At 37.8% G+C, this 17,019-nt stretch overlaps 1 protein-coding gene across 1 annotated transcript in view; it reads right to left on the bottom strand.

Annotated features, from left to right (window-relative positions):
* Positions 1-17,019, bottom strand: part of LOC102181832 (NADPH--cytochrome P450 reductase) — a gene marked incomplete in the record, with an annotated part of 1,163,480 nt that overhangs the window by 641,277 nt on the left and 505,184 nt on the right.

The following is a 17,019-nucleotide window of genomic DNA, read 5'->3' as shown; positions in this document are numbered from 1 at the left end:
TTAACCCCAAATCTCTGACTTTAACACTCAAGTCCATCCCACCTGCTCTATAGGGAAAGAAGCAAAAATTTTTCTAGCAAGAACTTGAAAGCAGGGGCCTTTCTAAAGTCTCCATTCATTGTAGAGGTTAAAACTTTCTGATTCCCCTGTTCATGTTTGAATGATGACTCTTGATTAAGGATGCAGGGCAAATGAGGTATTAATAGAATCAGAAGTTAACAGCCCAGTTACTTACAGATACAGATAAGCATAGGTAAGGGAAAGAAACAGGATGCTGAATATAGCCAGAGCCTGAATGGTTAATTTTTTTACTAATGATTTATATAATGTGGCCCAATCTGATCAAGATCCAAGGATATCTGTTTCAAATTTATATGACTTTATTGTATCCCCCTGGAGTAGGAAATGGCAACATGCTACAGTATTCTTGCCTGGATAATTCCATGGACAGAAGAGCCTAGTAGGCTCCAGTCCCTGGGGTCGCAAAGGGTTGGGCATCACTGAGCGACGACTATGCACTCAAGCACATTGTAATATAAGGATGATCATGTCTAACCTCCTTACTCATTTCACAAGGTTATAATGAGGGTCAAATTGGAAAATGTGAAAATGTTGCTTATGGTAAAATGCCTTTACCAATTGTAGTTTCTATCCTCTCATTTAAAAAGCCAGACAACTTACCCACACAAAGATTTCATGAGCCATTCAGATTATTACTCCACATTTTGACTTTATTTTCCATAGCAACATATAGCTGTGAAGGATTGTGTCCTCCCCTGTACATATAACAGAAATTTATCAGTCAAATGGCATGCAAGGGTGTGTGTGTGTGTGTGTGTGTGTGTTAAATAAGAGAATAAGGCCAAAAATTAAACTTACCATGAGAAATAAAAATAAGCTGATTTTTGTGACTATCACAGCTAACAAAAGCAATTTATAATATTAGAAAGACTAGCATATACAGTTTTATGTTAACTAACATTTGTCTTTCGACTTACTTTGAAATGTATTTCCATTGTGTTCCCAGTGTAATAGACACTCTGAAAGTGTCTGCACTATGAACTTCGTACCCACTTACAAGTCATCACCACGAATAGAAAAATGTAAAGCAAACCATTTAAGATCATCAGATCAGTCAATGACAATTTACTAGAATTAGTATCCTGCTTTCGTGTGAAAACTGTACAAATTGAATTATATGGGGGCTTGTCTAGAATTGGTTCATAGTTCTTTTTGGGTCTACTATATCCTTCTACTTTTCTTTCTATTCACTGTATCAATCTTTGAGAGTTTGATATTGAAACTCCAATTTATCTACTTAAAAACTAATTGTAATATATAGTGGAACTATATGTAACTTCATACTGTATTTTCCAAGTTGCTTGTAAGTGTGTTATCATACTTTCATTATTTAAAAAAGAAAAAGGAAAATATTTTAAAATAATTAAAGTAAAAAATCTAGGATTATGGCCTTTAAAAAAAAGAGAAAAATATATATAGTAAACATATGATTTAGCAGTTATCAGCTTATCCTTCGGAGAAGGCAATGGCACCTCACTCCAGTACTCTTGCCTGGAAAGTCCCATGGACGGAGGAGCCTGATAGGCTGCAGTCCACGGGGTCGCTAAGAGTCGGCAGGACTGAGCGACTTCACTTTCGCTTTTCATTTTCATGCATTGGAGAAGGCAATGGCACCCCACTCCAGTATTCTTGCCTGGAGAATCCCAGAGACAGAGGAGCCTGGCGGGCTGCAGTCCGTGGGGTCGCACAGAGTCGGACACGACTGAAGCGACTTGGCAGCAGCAGCAGCAGCAGCAGCAGCAGCAGCAGCAGCAGCAGCAGCAGCAGCAGCAGCAGCAGCAGCAGCAGCAGCAGCAGCAGCAGCAGCAGCAGCAGCAGCAGCCTATCCTTGGATGAAGACGAGAGACACAATGAAATTAAATGAGGAAGAATATCAACTCCAGATTCATACTGAACTAGCTTCAAACCTAGGCTCCTCTACTTAGTTGTACTATGTGATGGGGAAAAGCAACTTAAAAATCTGAGGCTTGGATGCTACCTCTGCAACTGAATATAGTTAAAACGGCTATTGATAAGGTTCTTGTGAGGATCCGATAAGGCAATACTGATAAAAACATTTACACAGTTAAAAACACAGAAGAAAATTCACAGTAAATGGTAAGAACAAGTCCTCAGAGCCATTGGCAAAAGCAGAAATGACAGTTTTTAGTTCTAATTCCTGCTTTATCATGATCAAGGATGGGAAGTATTTTTACCCATCCTTTTACTTATTCACAAATATAAAATATTTTATTGGTTATAGTGAAGATATGTTTAAATGCTTGAACTTTTAATAAAGAAAGAAGATTAATTCATTTATCCATTCATTCAAACTTCCAATAAATTTACAAACTACTTACTATGTGTTATGCACTATTTCAGATGTTGGAGTACACTTTTAAATATTCATAATACTCTCTGAACAAATTTTTGTGACTTTCAGACCCACATGTCTCTATTTCTTTTTCAGGTAGCATCATTGTACACAAAAAATACACACACAAAAATAAAATAATGTAAAGGGTGAGGGGGAAGAACAAGGCTCTAAAAATAATTCTTAGGCTGTTAATCTCCCTTATCTGGGGTGTTTTAAGATAAATATCATTTTAAAATTAAAGCGCTCACTAAATATAAACAATTCACCATCTTTTTTTCAGATAAGAGGAATTTCCACAAATAGAATTAAAACATTGACAATGGAGAATACAGTGTTCTCATAGTTTATGATCACAAGATGTATGCTTTGATGTCATTTAAAAGGCAATTGTCCTAAATGCAATGGGTTGGCCTGGATTGAATCCTAGAACAGAAAAGAGACTTTAGTGGGAAAATTAGTGAAGTATGAAAAAATATGGTGTTAATGGTAATTATTAAATGTTCATTTCACCATTTTGAAAAATATTCTTCATAATTATTATGGAAATAAATAGCAAATATTTTCAGAATCATAAATGTTTTTGTATTCATTATACTGGTAACCCCAACACTGAAATTTATTCTAAAAGTGAAATGAGATGCTATAAGTTTTATAATGGAAGATGATGTCATGTCATTTGTAATAGTGAAAATTCAGAAATATCTGAAATGTTCAATAATAAGATGTTTATGTAAATCAGACCACTACAACTTAATAATATAATATTCTATAACTAAAATACTAGTCAATAATATAGATGGTGAAGCATTTTACAATATGTTAAATGAGAAAAACAAAAATAAAAATTGTAATAACTGCAGATCTGTATAGACATTTTAATACAATTTTAAAAGCAAGAAGGGAACATTTGAAAATGGTAGAGAATTACTCTCAATACCCATATATTGAGTATATACTTCTTGGTATAAGTATATACACTTCTTGATACCAGAAGTTTTGACATTAAAAATCAAGGTTAAAACCCCTAATACCATCTTCTCCATCACCGAAACAGTTCAGAAAAAGATGGTGTTTGAGGATAATTTTACTATCTGTTCAGTATCACTAATTTTCATAGGTGGAATGAAAGTACTAAACACTTTTAGCTATTCTAAACCATCCACAGAGAGCTGAGTCATGGGTCCAGCCTTCCCCATCCTCTGTACTCAGTGTGATATCAACTTTCATTTCATATAATTATTTAGGAAACAGTTTATTCTTTTTACATTTCTCCTAGAAGAGTTCATGACATTTCTTGATAGCCATATCCTTTAGTATTTGCGACTGCATGAGAGACTTCACAGGGCCCCTCAAACTATGAACTAGTGACTCTGGGCCATGCCTGGGGTGCGTGCTCATGCTTAGTTGATCAGCTGTGTCCAACTCTTTGTGGCCCCATGGTCTGTAATCAGTCAGGCTCCCCTGTCCATGGAATTCTCCAGGCAAGAATACTGTGCTGGGTTGCCATTTCCTCTCCCAGGATATCTTCCTGACCCAGAGATCAAACAAGCATCTTCTGTGATTCCTGCATTGAAAGTGGATCATTTACCTCTGCTCCATCCAGGAATGGTGCCTCCCCACTATTTCTACTTCCTTCTGTTGCTTTCCATTCATTTTGGCAATAATACTATTCCAATATCATTCTGAAAATAATATGAATTCCTGTTTCAACTTTGAAATATATACACTATTCAAAACTATATGAGATACTAGTAGTAAGCTGGTCCTTATAAATAGTGTTTTAAAGGAAACCCTGCATGTCCATTGGAAGGACTGATGCTAAAAATGAGGCTCCAACACTTTGGCTGCCTGATGTGAAGAACAGACTCGTTGGAAAAAACCCTGATCTTGGGAAAGATAAAACACAAAAGGAGGAGGGGGTGGCAGAGGATAAGATGGTCAGATGGCATCACTGACTCAATGGACATGAATTTGAGCCAACTGTGGGAGACAGTGAAGGATAGGAGAGCCCAGAGTGTCTATGGGGTCACAAAGAGTCAGACACAACTTAGCAACTAAATGAGATCAATTATATTTCAAGCTTAAATTAAGATACTACCCCATTCTAATTAACCTCCCTGTTATGTTCATCAAAATCACTGTCTTTTTGGTCCAGGATTATTATTCATTTCAACTAGGAAGGATGTATTCTTTCCCTATCTAGTTAAGCATATTCCTTTCCTTGACAATCTGAGAAATGTGTTCTTTGTAGATGGCAGATCCTTTTCTTGCCTCTCAATATTGTTCTGCTGATTTTCCTAAATGTATCAACTATTCCTAGAATTTCAAATAACCTTTCAATGTTATGTGTGTCCTTCCTAATGTATACCTGAGCCTTCTTTCCTCTGTTGTCTTAGTAATTTAGTGCATTTTAAGAAAGAGACAAAGCCACAATAACTAGCACTAGGGCAGCTCAGAACTTCATCCATTTAAATGCTTGAGCAATTTTAGGAGAAATACAGTGCTACTTAACATCAAGTGCACTTAGAAAAATTAAGTGAACAAATTTAAAATCAGAAGCCTCTTCCCTGTGGTTTAAGACACACTTTCTTATCCTTCTTGTCCTTTCTTGAGCCATTCATTAGCATTTTTTGGTAGGAATATTAAGTACTATGTTATTATCAATAACACTGTAAATGGTGAACAGTACTTGAATTGCCATTCTCCTATATTGGTATTATTTATAGAGCTTCAGAAAAGTTCCAGCTTTAAATCTAAATCAATAGGATGAGGGACAGTATTAAAGAATGCATGGTAAATGAGAATATACTAAAAAAGAAAAAAATAAAATATCATTGATTAGTTACCACAAAATATTCACTTGTTGCATTTAATAGTTGTCAGGATTTAACTTAAAGAAAACCTGGAGAGAGGTCTAATATCATTAGAGTTCAAGTAATAGCTTTTCCTAGCCCTCCAAACATGTTAGCATTCAAACAGTTTCTACTTATTGGACCCTTAATATGTGTTAAGCACTGCCAATCAAATCTTAGTTATTAATTTATTTGTTTCCAAGTCTTTGAGGTAATTAAAATATAATCTCCATTGAAGATAAAAATTATAGGGCTTGCTGGGTGGCTCAGAGGTCAAGAATCCACCTGGCCATGCAGGAGACCCAGATTTAACCCCTGATTGGTGAAGATTCCACATGTCATGGAGCAGCTCAGACTGTGCCCACAACTATGGCTTCTGTGCTCTAGAGCCTGGGAGCACAGATACTGAAGCCCATGCATCCTAGAGGCCATGCTCCAAACCAAGAGAAGTGACTGCAAGGAGAAGCCCAGAACTAGAGAGCAGCTTCCTCTCCCCACAACTAGAGAAAAGCCCACAGAGCAACAGAGTCCTGGCCCAGCCAAATTAATACATAAATTAAATTATTAAAAAACAATGAGATAAAATTCTAAGGCCAAACACGGTTATATAGCTAGTCCCAGAGTAGACAGCCTACCTTGCCTTAGACTTGGTTGTCTTCTTCACAATGTCCTTAATTTTAAGTACTATATCCCCATTTAAAATCCTCTCTGAATACTCAAAAATGTGAATTCTAAATCTCATCATGTGTCAGCTTCTTGAAAATTCTCATAATGGCAGTTTCCTGTTCTCTATGGAGAGAAGCCTATTCAATAGCTGGCCAGAAAGTGAAAGATGTTTCTAAGTCTTACTTCAATGCCTAAGAGAAAGGGGAAGGCAGCTCTGGCAGATGACGTTGAGCCTTTTTCCTGATGCTTCTCAAGTGCTGTCTTCAATATGGTCCCTAAAATAAAGAAAGAAGAAAACTTTCTTGCTTAACTTCCAACTGGAATTTAAAGAGGTTCCCTTTGAGGTCATGAACCTGCACAACTACTTCTCAGTCCCCTCAGGGTTTAGCAATTTACCATCATGATTTTCCAAGACACAATTATCTGTGGTTTGACTTACTTGAGTGTTTGCAAAACTTTTATGGCCCCTGCCAATTTAAGGCTTTTTTTTTTTTTTTAAATGATCCTAGTGTTTGTATTTAAAGATGCTTTCGTTTTCCTTCATATTCAGAAATGGAAAACTTTGTATTGGGTGGACCAAAAAGTTTGTTCAGATTTTTCTCTAAGCTTTTACAGAATAGATCATAGTATGAGACAAAATATAGTGTCTGCAGAATTGAGATGAAATGCTTGTGTGCACTAAATGCAAAAAGGTGAGTTCTGGGACTAGGCAAAGTATCAGACAATGAAGACACACACCATTTCAGGACAAGAATGTAATTGTACTGCTTAAAGAACAACAAACTTTATAAATGCACAAAAACGTGTACATTAATCCAAGATGTTATTTGCTTGTGTCAGTACCTAGCCCTGATACACCATGAGTTTAAAACAAAGTGCACAATTTCTAGAGACTAAAGGAATTTTTCTCTTTTCATTTTTTTGAGAAAAAAAAATGATAGGAGGAATTACAGGTCTGTTTACTCTGATGAAATGTAACATTAGGATTGGGAAAGTCTAGACTTAGTTCATGAGGTCCCTGCAAAGACAGGCCACAGTGAGGACTTTGTTGCCCTATATACTCTTATACCTCATAGAAAGAAGAAGTTCTGAAATGATTAATCAGAAAAGTGAAAGCCCATTTGACTATGGTGTTAAGGGACAAGTGTTAACCATCTGACAGTGGGCCACACTCCTGAAGGAGATGATATTTTGAAGTTATGACTCAATTGCAGGACTCCAGCAATTAATCCTGAAACCTTAGTTCTTACTTGAAAGCACACTTAGTATCTTCTACTTTATTCCATATCTTCCTTTGCTTAATTCTTTATTATTTGTTTCTCTTAGAGGAAGTGAGTGTGACAACACTGAAATAATAGCATCAAGATGGAGTGGGGAAGATCATATAACAAGCAGGTTATCTATGAAAAAAAATAAGGTGAACTTAAAAAACTTTACAATCAGAGAAAGAGAGAAATATACACAGAGAAAAGCACAAAAATAAGGGGATGAGGCAGAGGGAAGATAAGTGACAAGATGCCCTTCTGGGATTTATCCAACCTGCCTCTTGAGAAATCTGTGTGCAGGTCAGGAAGCAACAGTTAGAACTGGACATGGAACAACAGACTGGTTCCAAATAGGAAAAGGAGTATGTCAAGGCTGTATATTGTCACCCTGCTTATTTAACTTATATGCAGATTACATCATAAGAAACGCTGGACTGGAAGAAACACAAGCTGGAATCAAGATTGCCAGGAGAAATATGAATAACCTCAGATATGCAGATGACACCACCCTTATGGCAGAAAGTGAAGAGGAGCTAAAAAGCCTCTTGATGAAAGTGAAAGAGGAGAGCGAAAAAGTTGGCTTAAAGCTCACCATTCAGCAAACGAAGATCATGGCATCCAGTCCCATCACTTCATGGGAAATAGATGGGGAAAAAGTAGAAACAGGGTCAGACTTTATTTTTTTTCAGCTCCAAAATCACTGCAGATGGTGACTGCAGCCATGAAGTTAAAAGACATTTACTCCTTGGAAAAAAAGTTATGACCAACCTAGATAGTATATTCAAAAGCAGAGACATTACTTTGCCGACTAAGGTCCATCTAGTCAAGGCTATGGGTTTTCCTGTGGTCATGTATGGATGTGAGAGTTGGACTGTGAAGAAGGCTGAGCGTCGAAGAATTGATGCTTTTGAACTGTGGTGTTGGAGAAGACTCTTGAGAGTCCCTTGGACTGCAAGGAGATCCAACCAGTCCATTCTGAAGGAGATCAACCCTGGGATTTCTTTGGAAGGAATGATGCTAAAGCTGAAGCTCCAGTACTTTGGCCACCTCATGCAGAGAGTTGACTCATTGGAAAAGACTGTGATGCTGGGAGGGATTGGGGGCAGGAGTAGAAGGGGACGACTGAGGATGAGGTGGCTGGATGGCATCACGGACTCGATGGACGTGAGTCTGAGTGAACTCCGGGTGTTGGTGATGGACAGGGAGGCCTGGCATGCTGCGATTCACAGGGTCGCAAAGAGTCGGACATGACTGAGCGACTGAACTGAACTGACACACTTCCTGACAGGTCAAAGTTCCTGACAGATTAAAGTTCCACCTTCATCCTTAATTAAATAGCAAAATTTGTATCTCCAAAGATAGATGCCTCAATTTGGAGTCATTTCTTCTGTTCTTTAGAATTTTTCTTAACTGGGCACACAAAAAAATTTACAAAAAAAAAAAAAAAGCTTTATGATGCCTGTGGTATGGTAAGTCTAGTCCCCATCTCTATTCTTTTTATATTGTTTTATCATCAAGGCTATGCAAATCCAGACATACTCCCTTATAAATATTAGAGCTGGATTATCAATTTCCATGAAAATATACTTTGTCATTTAGGGATGTTCTGTTAGTTCGTCACAGAACAGTAGTGTCTTAAATCAAGGTCTCTCTTGGGGTGTACAGAACAAGCCATATAATTTGTAAAGGACTCCACTATAATAATATTACTAAAATATTTTACAAAATTAATGGTTGTGTGAGATGCAGTGATTTAGTGCTGGGAACTTAGAATCACAGATAAAGAAGATGTACTTATGTATTTGTTTTCTATCCAATAAGAGCACAGAAAGAAACTTTCTGGTGTCCAAGCATCTCTTCCTGTTCAGTTCTAGAACCCACTTCCTCCTGTTCTCTTTAGAACCCTTGTATTTTGGAATAATGCCTCTGAAGTTCCTTTTTACCATATATTTATTATGCTTTATATCATAACTGATAAGCTGCCTTGTTTACTAGACTGTCCACAGTTACTGCTGACCAATTATTTTCTCAACAATATTTCCTTATTAATGAGCACAAACAAATTTTGAGGACTAGAGGCTGATGTAAAATGTGAACACTGTTCATTTCCTGGTCATACTAGGAATTGCACAGCAGAAGTAAAGAATTACTCAGCTTCCAACCATGCCATCCTTTAAATTCTTTAGGCTATAATCACTGCATTCCTAGAAGGTGATTTTTTCAACACTGACCACAGCCTGCCTTCCACTCACCACCACCAGTAGGCACAATAGGTGAGAGACCTGACTACAGACAAAGGAAAGTGGTACCATGCATGCTAGTTATATTCCTCATCCCCCATGGCTTAGCATCAGCACAGGAAAGCACAGTGCCACCACATCCATGGAAGACAGAGAGGACCAGCTCCACTAGAGAGCAATGTAAAGCCCTTGCAGAAGTTAAGCACAGCTGCCTCTGAACAACTGACAGATGCATAGCATAGAGCCTAAAGAAGCACTGGGATGACCTTCTTGGGTATCAGTAGGAAAAATGAACAGGATATAAGATGTGTGCCTATACTACTGTACATGGTGGTACTGCAGTCAGCCATGGACAGGTGAGAGCTGAGAAGGGCCAGACATCTGGCTCAAGTCAAGGGTCAGAAAGGGACCACGTATAGTTTAGATCCTTAATGGATCTTGTGTCCCCCAAGTCAGCAATGTGAACACCATCCTAGTAATCAATTGAATACAATATCATAAGAAAAAAAAAAACAACAACAAAGAACCAGCTAGTGGAAGCTATTTGCTTGCTAAACTGCTCTTCTGGAACCAAGGTCCTGACCATGGGGCCATATATAGCTTCATAGGTGAAGAATACAGAGCCTTGGAGAATATCTGGTGGACCCCATGGCAGGGATAGAGCATCAGAGAGAACCCAGAAGGGGAAAGAGAGATATGAGAATGGCGCAGTCTAACCCTGGCTGGAACATCCCACTAGAAGGTATTTCCTAGTTCCAGATACTGCAAGAGAGTTTTGATAAATTCTCAGAAGACCTTCAACATAGGGAGAGAAGAATAACGGTCCTGCTTGCCTGGGCTTAAGGGCAGTACTACCTAAAATATCGGCTCTTCGCATTTATAAATGTAAAGTGAATTAGCTATGCTGATGACTGGAAGAAATTATACCATGCAGAGAGAAATATACAATGTAGAGACCATGTAAAGACTCTACAGCAAGAACACACTGGCCAGTATGAGGGACACACTGGTGCCAGTAAGGGGTCACTCATAAGAGTTGGGTTCAGAGAGACAGCAGGGCAGCCAGTTAGAGCAACCTGGATTTACTAATTGTAAGAATTTTAGCTTTTAGCTTGAGTGACATGGAGAGGACTTGTAAAGTGTGATACAAACTGAGTTACTAGTTTAATGGATAATAGTGAGTGCTGTGTTGAGGATAGAGTACTAGAACAGAAGATGCCAAAATAAAAACAGGAAGAGTAGAAATGAAGTGAAAGAAGAGAGTGAAAAAAATTGGCTTAAAACTCAACATTTAAAAAACTAAGATCATGGCATCTGGTCCCATCAATTCATGGCAAATAGATATGAGGAAATGGTGGAAACAGTGACAGACTTTATCTTCTTGGGCACCAGAATCATACAGAGGGTGACTGTAGCCAAAAAATTAAAAGATGTTTCCTTCTTGGAAGAAAAGTTGTGATAAACCTAGATAGCATATCAAAAAGCAGAGAGATTACCTTGCCAACAAAGAGTCATCTAGTCAAAGTTATGGATTTACAGTAGTCATATATGGATGTGGGTTGGACCATAAAAAAGGCTGAGCATCGAAGAATCAATGCTTTTAAACTGTGGTATTGGAGAAGACTCTTGAAAGGCTGTTGGACTGCAAGGAGATCAAAACAGTCCATCCTAAAGGAAATCAACACTGCATATTCATTGGAAGGAATGATGTTGAAACTGAAGCTCCAATACTTTGGCCACCTGATGCAAAGAGCCAACTCAGAAAAACCCTGATTCTGGGAAAGATTGAAGGCAGGAGGAGAAGGGGATGACAGAGGATGAGATGGTTGGATGGCATCACCAACTTGATGGACATGAATTTCAGCAAACTCCAGGAGAGATGAAGGACAGGGAATCCTGGTGTGGTGCAGTCCATGGGGTCACAAATAGTTAAACACAACCAAGTGACTGAACAACAGCAAAAAGGTTTGAGGGATTTCAATAATTCAGGTGAAAAATGATAGTAGCTTGATACTAGGTAACAGGTCTAAAGGCTTTCCCTGTGGCTCAGTAGAAAAGAATCTATCTGCAATGCAGATGTTGGTTTGATCCTTGGGTCAGGAAGATACTCTAAAGGAGAGCATGGCAACCCACTCCAGTATTCTTGCCAGGAGAATTCCATGGACAGAGGAACCTGGTGGGCCACAGTCACTGGGGTTGCAAAAGTCGGACATGATTTGGCAACTAAACCACCACTACCACCACTGAAGTTTGAGCCAAAAAGATTTTCTGATAGACATGGGGTGAAAATGAGAGACCAGATATGCCATCAGCTGAGACAGAGAATTTGGGGATGAAGGAAGAACCAGGGCACAGCTTTAGCACAGTTTAAAAAATCTGTTAGTCTCAGGATGAATACTATGGATGAACTTGGATTTCCAGATTTCAACCTCAGGAAAGCCATCTGACCTGGAGTTAATTTGGGAATTGTGGTCTTTTAAAATATATCATATGTGAAATGAATCGCCAGACCAGGGTCGATGCATGATACAGGATGCTAGGGGCTGGTACACTGGGATGACCCAGAGGGATGGTATGGGGAGGGCGGTAGGAGGGAGCTTCAGGATGGGGAACATGTGTACACCCGCGGTGGATTCATGTTGATGTATGGCAAAACCAATACAATATTATAAAGTAAAAATAAATAAATAAATAAAGTGTGCCAAAGAAGACAGGATGAAATGTTGCTGATGGATTTTGTAATATGAGACGCAAGTGATGAGTGCTGTATCTAGTGGCATAGAGGTCGCAGATGACATCGAAAAGAGCATTTTCAGTGTTAATATAATAACTGAAATGTGACTGAATATGGTTAAAGAGAATAGAAGGAGAGAAATTGGAAAGAGGTATTACAGAATCCTCTGATTTTTGTTACAAAGCAAAGAGAATGAAATGCAGTCATAGATGATAAAGGAAATGGGATCAAGAGATTTCATTTTTAAGGATGAGCTAGATAATAGATTACTTCTTTGCTGACATAAAATGATTCCGGAAAAGGGAAATGCAGATGAATTAACAGAGATACAAGGTATTTTTGACCAATGTCTTCATGTGAAGTATAAGATGAAGTCCAGTGCGTATGATGTTGGTTGCCTTCAGATAGAACAGAAAATGCATTTAGAACAATCAAGAGGTTATCATATAATTGAATGTTATATGACATTCAGTTGTGTCCGACTCTTTGCAACTTCATGTACTGTAGCCCACCAAGCTCTTCTGTCCATGGAATTCTCCAGGCAAGAATTCTAGAATGGGTAGCCATTCCCTTCTCCAGGGGATCTTCCCTACCCAGGGACTGAACCCACATCTCCTGCATTGAAAGCAGATTCTTTACCATCTGAATCACCAGGGAAGCCTGTATATAACCGAATGGGTGCTGGCAAATGAGTAGATAAAGTTGTAAGAGTCTGGAGAAATTTCTTCTGATGGCTTACATTTTCTAAATGAAATAGGAAATAAGTTCATCTAATGTTTCCCAGTAAGTCTGATGCTTGCAGCAGTTTTTTGTTTTTTGTTTTTTGTTTTTACCAATACTCTCTTTCAAATTAAAACACCGTTTTATTCCTACACTTTGATATTTTTGTATCATGAGTAATATTGAATTTTTCAATTCTGATATAGATATCATATGGTTTACAATCTAATATTAGCAACAGTAAGTTTCTATAAAAATAAGCAGTAAGACCAAGGTTTATTTAAAAAGACAAGAAAGGTCATCCATTGAGCTGCTAAATAAATGTTTATTGAGTAAAGCTATTTCATGTGAAATAATTAGGGGGACCTATAGAACACATTAGAGGAAAAAATTGTGACATCTAAATGACAGGAAATAATTTCTGCATGAATGGACAGAAGAGCTCTTACCTAAGTAATAGAAGGGACAAATTCTATATCTAAACTTGCTGCTGGAAAATTATCAAAATATTACAAATATTTAAGGTTAGGGATCTCATTGAGATCTTCCCTATTCTTTAATTCCACAATTAAAACAGAGGGAAAAAAAATGATCCTCAAATGTTCTTACACAGTTCAAGGTTATTACACGGCCATGAATTTTTTCTTCTTCTCTGACATGAAGCAGGGAAAAGAATTGCAAAGTGAATCTAGAAATTCAAATTTTAGATATTGTAAGCAGGCAATAAATATTACATTCTGCCATTGATGCAGCAAAATTCAAATGGAAGTTCTGTGCAAAGATGTTTGACAGAAATATTCTATGTCATCCATAAGCTCATGAAGGGTTTGATTTTTAATTATTATTGATAGAGCTATTTTGAAGTCCATGCTCTTTTTGAACATGAGATTTAGAAAATAATAAATTATTTCATCATGGCTCTGACTATCTTTTACAGTTTACCTTCTACCAAATTCTCTCCTGTCCTCTGTATATAGATTACCTTGATCTTCACTTCAGGGTGGTTCCGATCTTAGTGTTTACCCTCAAGCTTTTCTCTTGCCTTGAATGTTCTTCCCACTGGTGTGCTTAAGGATGGTCTTATCTCATCATTCAGACCTCAGTTTTGCATACACTCTCAGAAAAGCCCGTTTTGTTCACCTAACTAGAGCTATCCAGTCACACATGTGCCACTTAATTAAAATTTTCTGAATATCAGTTATCAACTTATGGCCTTATTTTCATTTTAATACCTTGTCTTCTTTAGTATCTTTAGTATTATTGACTTCTGGATGAAGCCAACTCCAGGACAAAAGTCAAATGTATTGCCTTAGTCATTATTGTATAGCCCAGTCCTGTAAGAGTAGCTGAGGCTTCATACAAACTTGGCAAAGATTCTTCAAAAAGTATATGTACTTCCTAGCTATTGAAAATAGTTGGCAATGTTTTTGCACATACACATTCTATGTTTAAAGATAAAATACTGTTTTATATGTCATGCTTGTATGAAATACTAAACTGATACTGTAATTATTATCATCTTATGCATCATATATTTTTAAAAAGTAAGAAAACCATAATGGAACACTAAGTTAGACTAAAACCTTAGTCTTCCCATATTTCTATTTAAGCAATGCATCAATGTGTCTCTAGTGACATACAAAGCAAGATCTGGAAGAAAATAACATCTTTTGGATTTAGAAACTAAACTCTCGAATTTAACAGCAAGGATAGTTCTTCCCATAGTTAAAGAAAAATTTATGTCTAAATAGTTGCTCTCTTCTCATAAAAAATTATATAACTTCAAGATATAGACAACAGATTCTGAATTATGCTGACATGGCTATTTCTTATTCAGCTCATCTAAAGGGAGAAAAAAAAGTAGTAGAGAATGTTTGTAGTGGTGTCTTCCATATTAAACAATAAACTACTAACTTGAAATTATACTGCCTTCTAGAACTTCTAAAAAGGACATTTGACAGCATGAAAACCATAGGAAGATTCTATCTTCCAAATAAGATAGGAAGATTCTATCACCTAAAGAGTTAGTATTTATGTATTCTCCCTTACTTTGTACCCAATTTGCAGATATTTAAAAATATATTTCTTTTAGGCTTATATTCATTCAGTAATATTTACTAAGCACCTAGTAAGTGACTGGCAGTGCCCTACATGCATCATGAATGATTAAACACAATGCCTGCCCTTACAGGGATTATAAACTTATGGGGGAAACAGAGAAAATAAAAATAAAGAAACAATTATTAAAGTACAGCTTGTGATCATTAATGTGAAGACTATAACCAGATGGAGAATTAGGGAATAATAGAAGGGAATGACTAGAAAAAGTCATCAGGGAAAATTTGTCTAATTTCTGAGAAGAGAATTCCAGCAGTAAATGGAACCAGACAAACAAAAGTTCTGAATTGAGGAAGACTTGAATTATACAAAAGACAAGTTAAAAAGGAAGGGAGAGACAGAGAGAGAGACAAAGAGCCTTAAGAATAGGGATGAAATATAAAAGGTACTTGAGAGGTAGGCAATACCTAATTTTATAAACTTAAATTTATTTGCATTCTTAACCAGATTTGAATTATTTGTTGTGTCCCAAGTGGGTTATAATGAATGGGAGGTAAGACCTTATTGTCCTTCAGGAAAGAATTTCTCTTAGCATGTAAGTTAATGACCACACATGGCTCCTTGTTTCATCCACAGTTTCCTCACGGCATTTTTTACCTCTGTGTTCCTCAAGGTGTAGATCAGCAGATTTAACATGGGAGCAATGATGGTAAAGGGCACAGCCATCACCTTGTCTATGGGGTAAGTGACCACAGGCCTCAAATACAAGAAAATGCAACACACAAAGAACATAATGACCACGAGGTGGGAGCCACAGGCGGAGAGGGCTTTATGCTGCCCTTTGGAGCTGCAAGACTTCACAGAGCAGAAATGACCACATAGGAGACGATGAGAATCAGGACGATGGTAACACACATCATCCTGCTGTTGAGGATGATTAAGAGGTGCAGAGTGAGGGTGTCCATGCAGCCCAGTTTCAACAATGGGAACAAATCTCACAGAAAATGATCAATGATGTTAGGGCCACAGAAGAGTACTTGGTACATAAAGACAAGTTGTATTGTTGCATATATGGACACCCCCAGCCAAACCACTCCCAGCAAAAGGCAGCACATCCAACGCCTCATGATGGTCACATAGTGAAGAAGCTTACAGATGGCCACGGAGCAGTCATAGGCCATCACAGTGAGAAGGATGATGCCCACTTCACCAAAGAAGTGCTCAGCAAAGAGCTGGAACATGCAGCCTTACAGGGAGATGGTAGCGCTCTCAGAGAGGAAGTCTACAGTCATCTTGTGGGCAATGGCAGAAGAGTAGGTAGCATCCAAAAGGGATTAAAAGGTAACAAAAAATACATGGGTGATCTCAGACTCTGACTTGTGATCACAGTTACCATAATGAGGAGGTTTCTCAAAATGGTGGATATATATATGATTAGAAACACAGTAGAGAGGATTTTCCACAGCTCTGGATTCTTCATAATGCCCAAAAGAATGAATTCCTTCACATTGTTGGGATTCCCCATTTACTATGGGCTGATTGAATGTGAAGTTAAGTGGGCCTTAGAAAGCATCACTACAAACAAAGCTAGTGGAGGTGATGGAATTCCAGTGGAGCTATTTCAAATCCTGAAAGATGATGCTGTGAAAGTCCTAGATTCAATATGTCAGCAAATTTGGAAAACTCAGCAGTGGCCACAGGACTGGAAAAGGTCAGTTTTCATTCCAATCCCAAAGAAAGGCAATGCCAAAGAACACTCAAACTACTACACAGTTGCACTCCTCTCACATGTTAGTAAAGTAATGCTCAAAATTCTCCAAGCCAGGCTTCAGCACTATGTGAACCATAAACTTCCAGAAGCTCAAGCTGGTTTTAGAAAAGGCAGAGGAACCAGAGATAAAATTGCCAACATCTGCTGGATCATGGAAAAAGCAAGACAGTTCCAGAAAATCATCTATTTCTGCTTTATTGACTATGTCAAAGCCTTGACTGTGTGGATCACAATCAACTGTGGAAAATTCTGAAAGAGATGGGAATACCAGACCAC

This window comes from Capra hircus, chromosome 25 (genome assembly GCF_001704415.2).
Source record: "Capra hircus breed San Clemente chromosome 25, ASM170441v1, whole genome shotgun sequence".
In the NCBI taxonomy this organism is placed as follows: Eukaryota; Metazoa; Chordata; class Mammalia; order Artiodactyla; family Bovidae; genus Capra; species Capra hircus.
The sequence above is the reverse complement of the archived record's forward strand: the minus strand, read 5'-3'. Positions and strand labels throughout refer to the sequence as shown.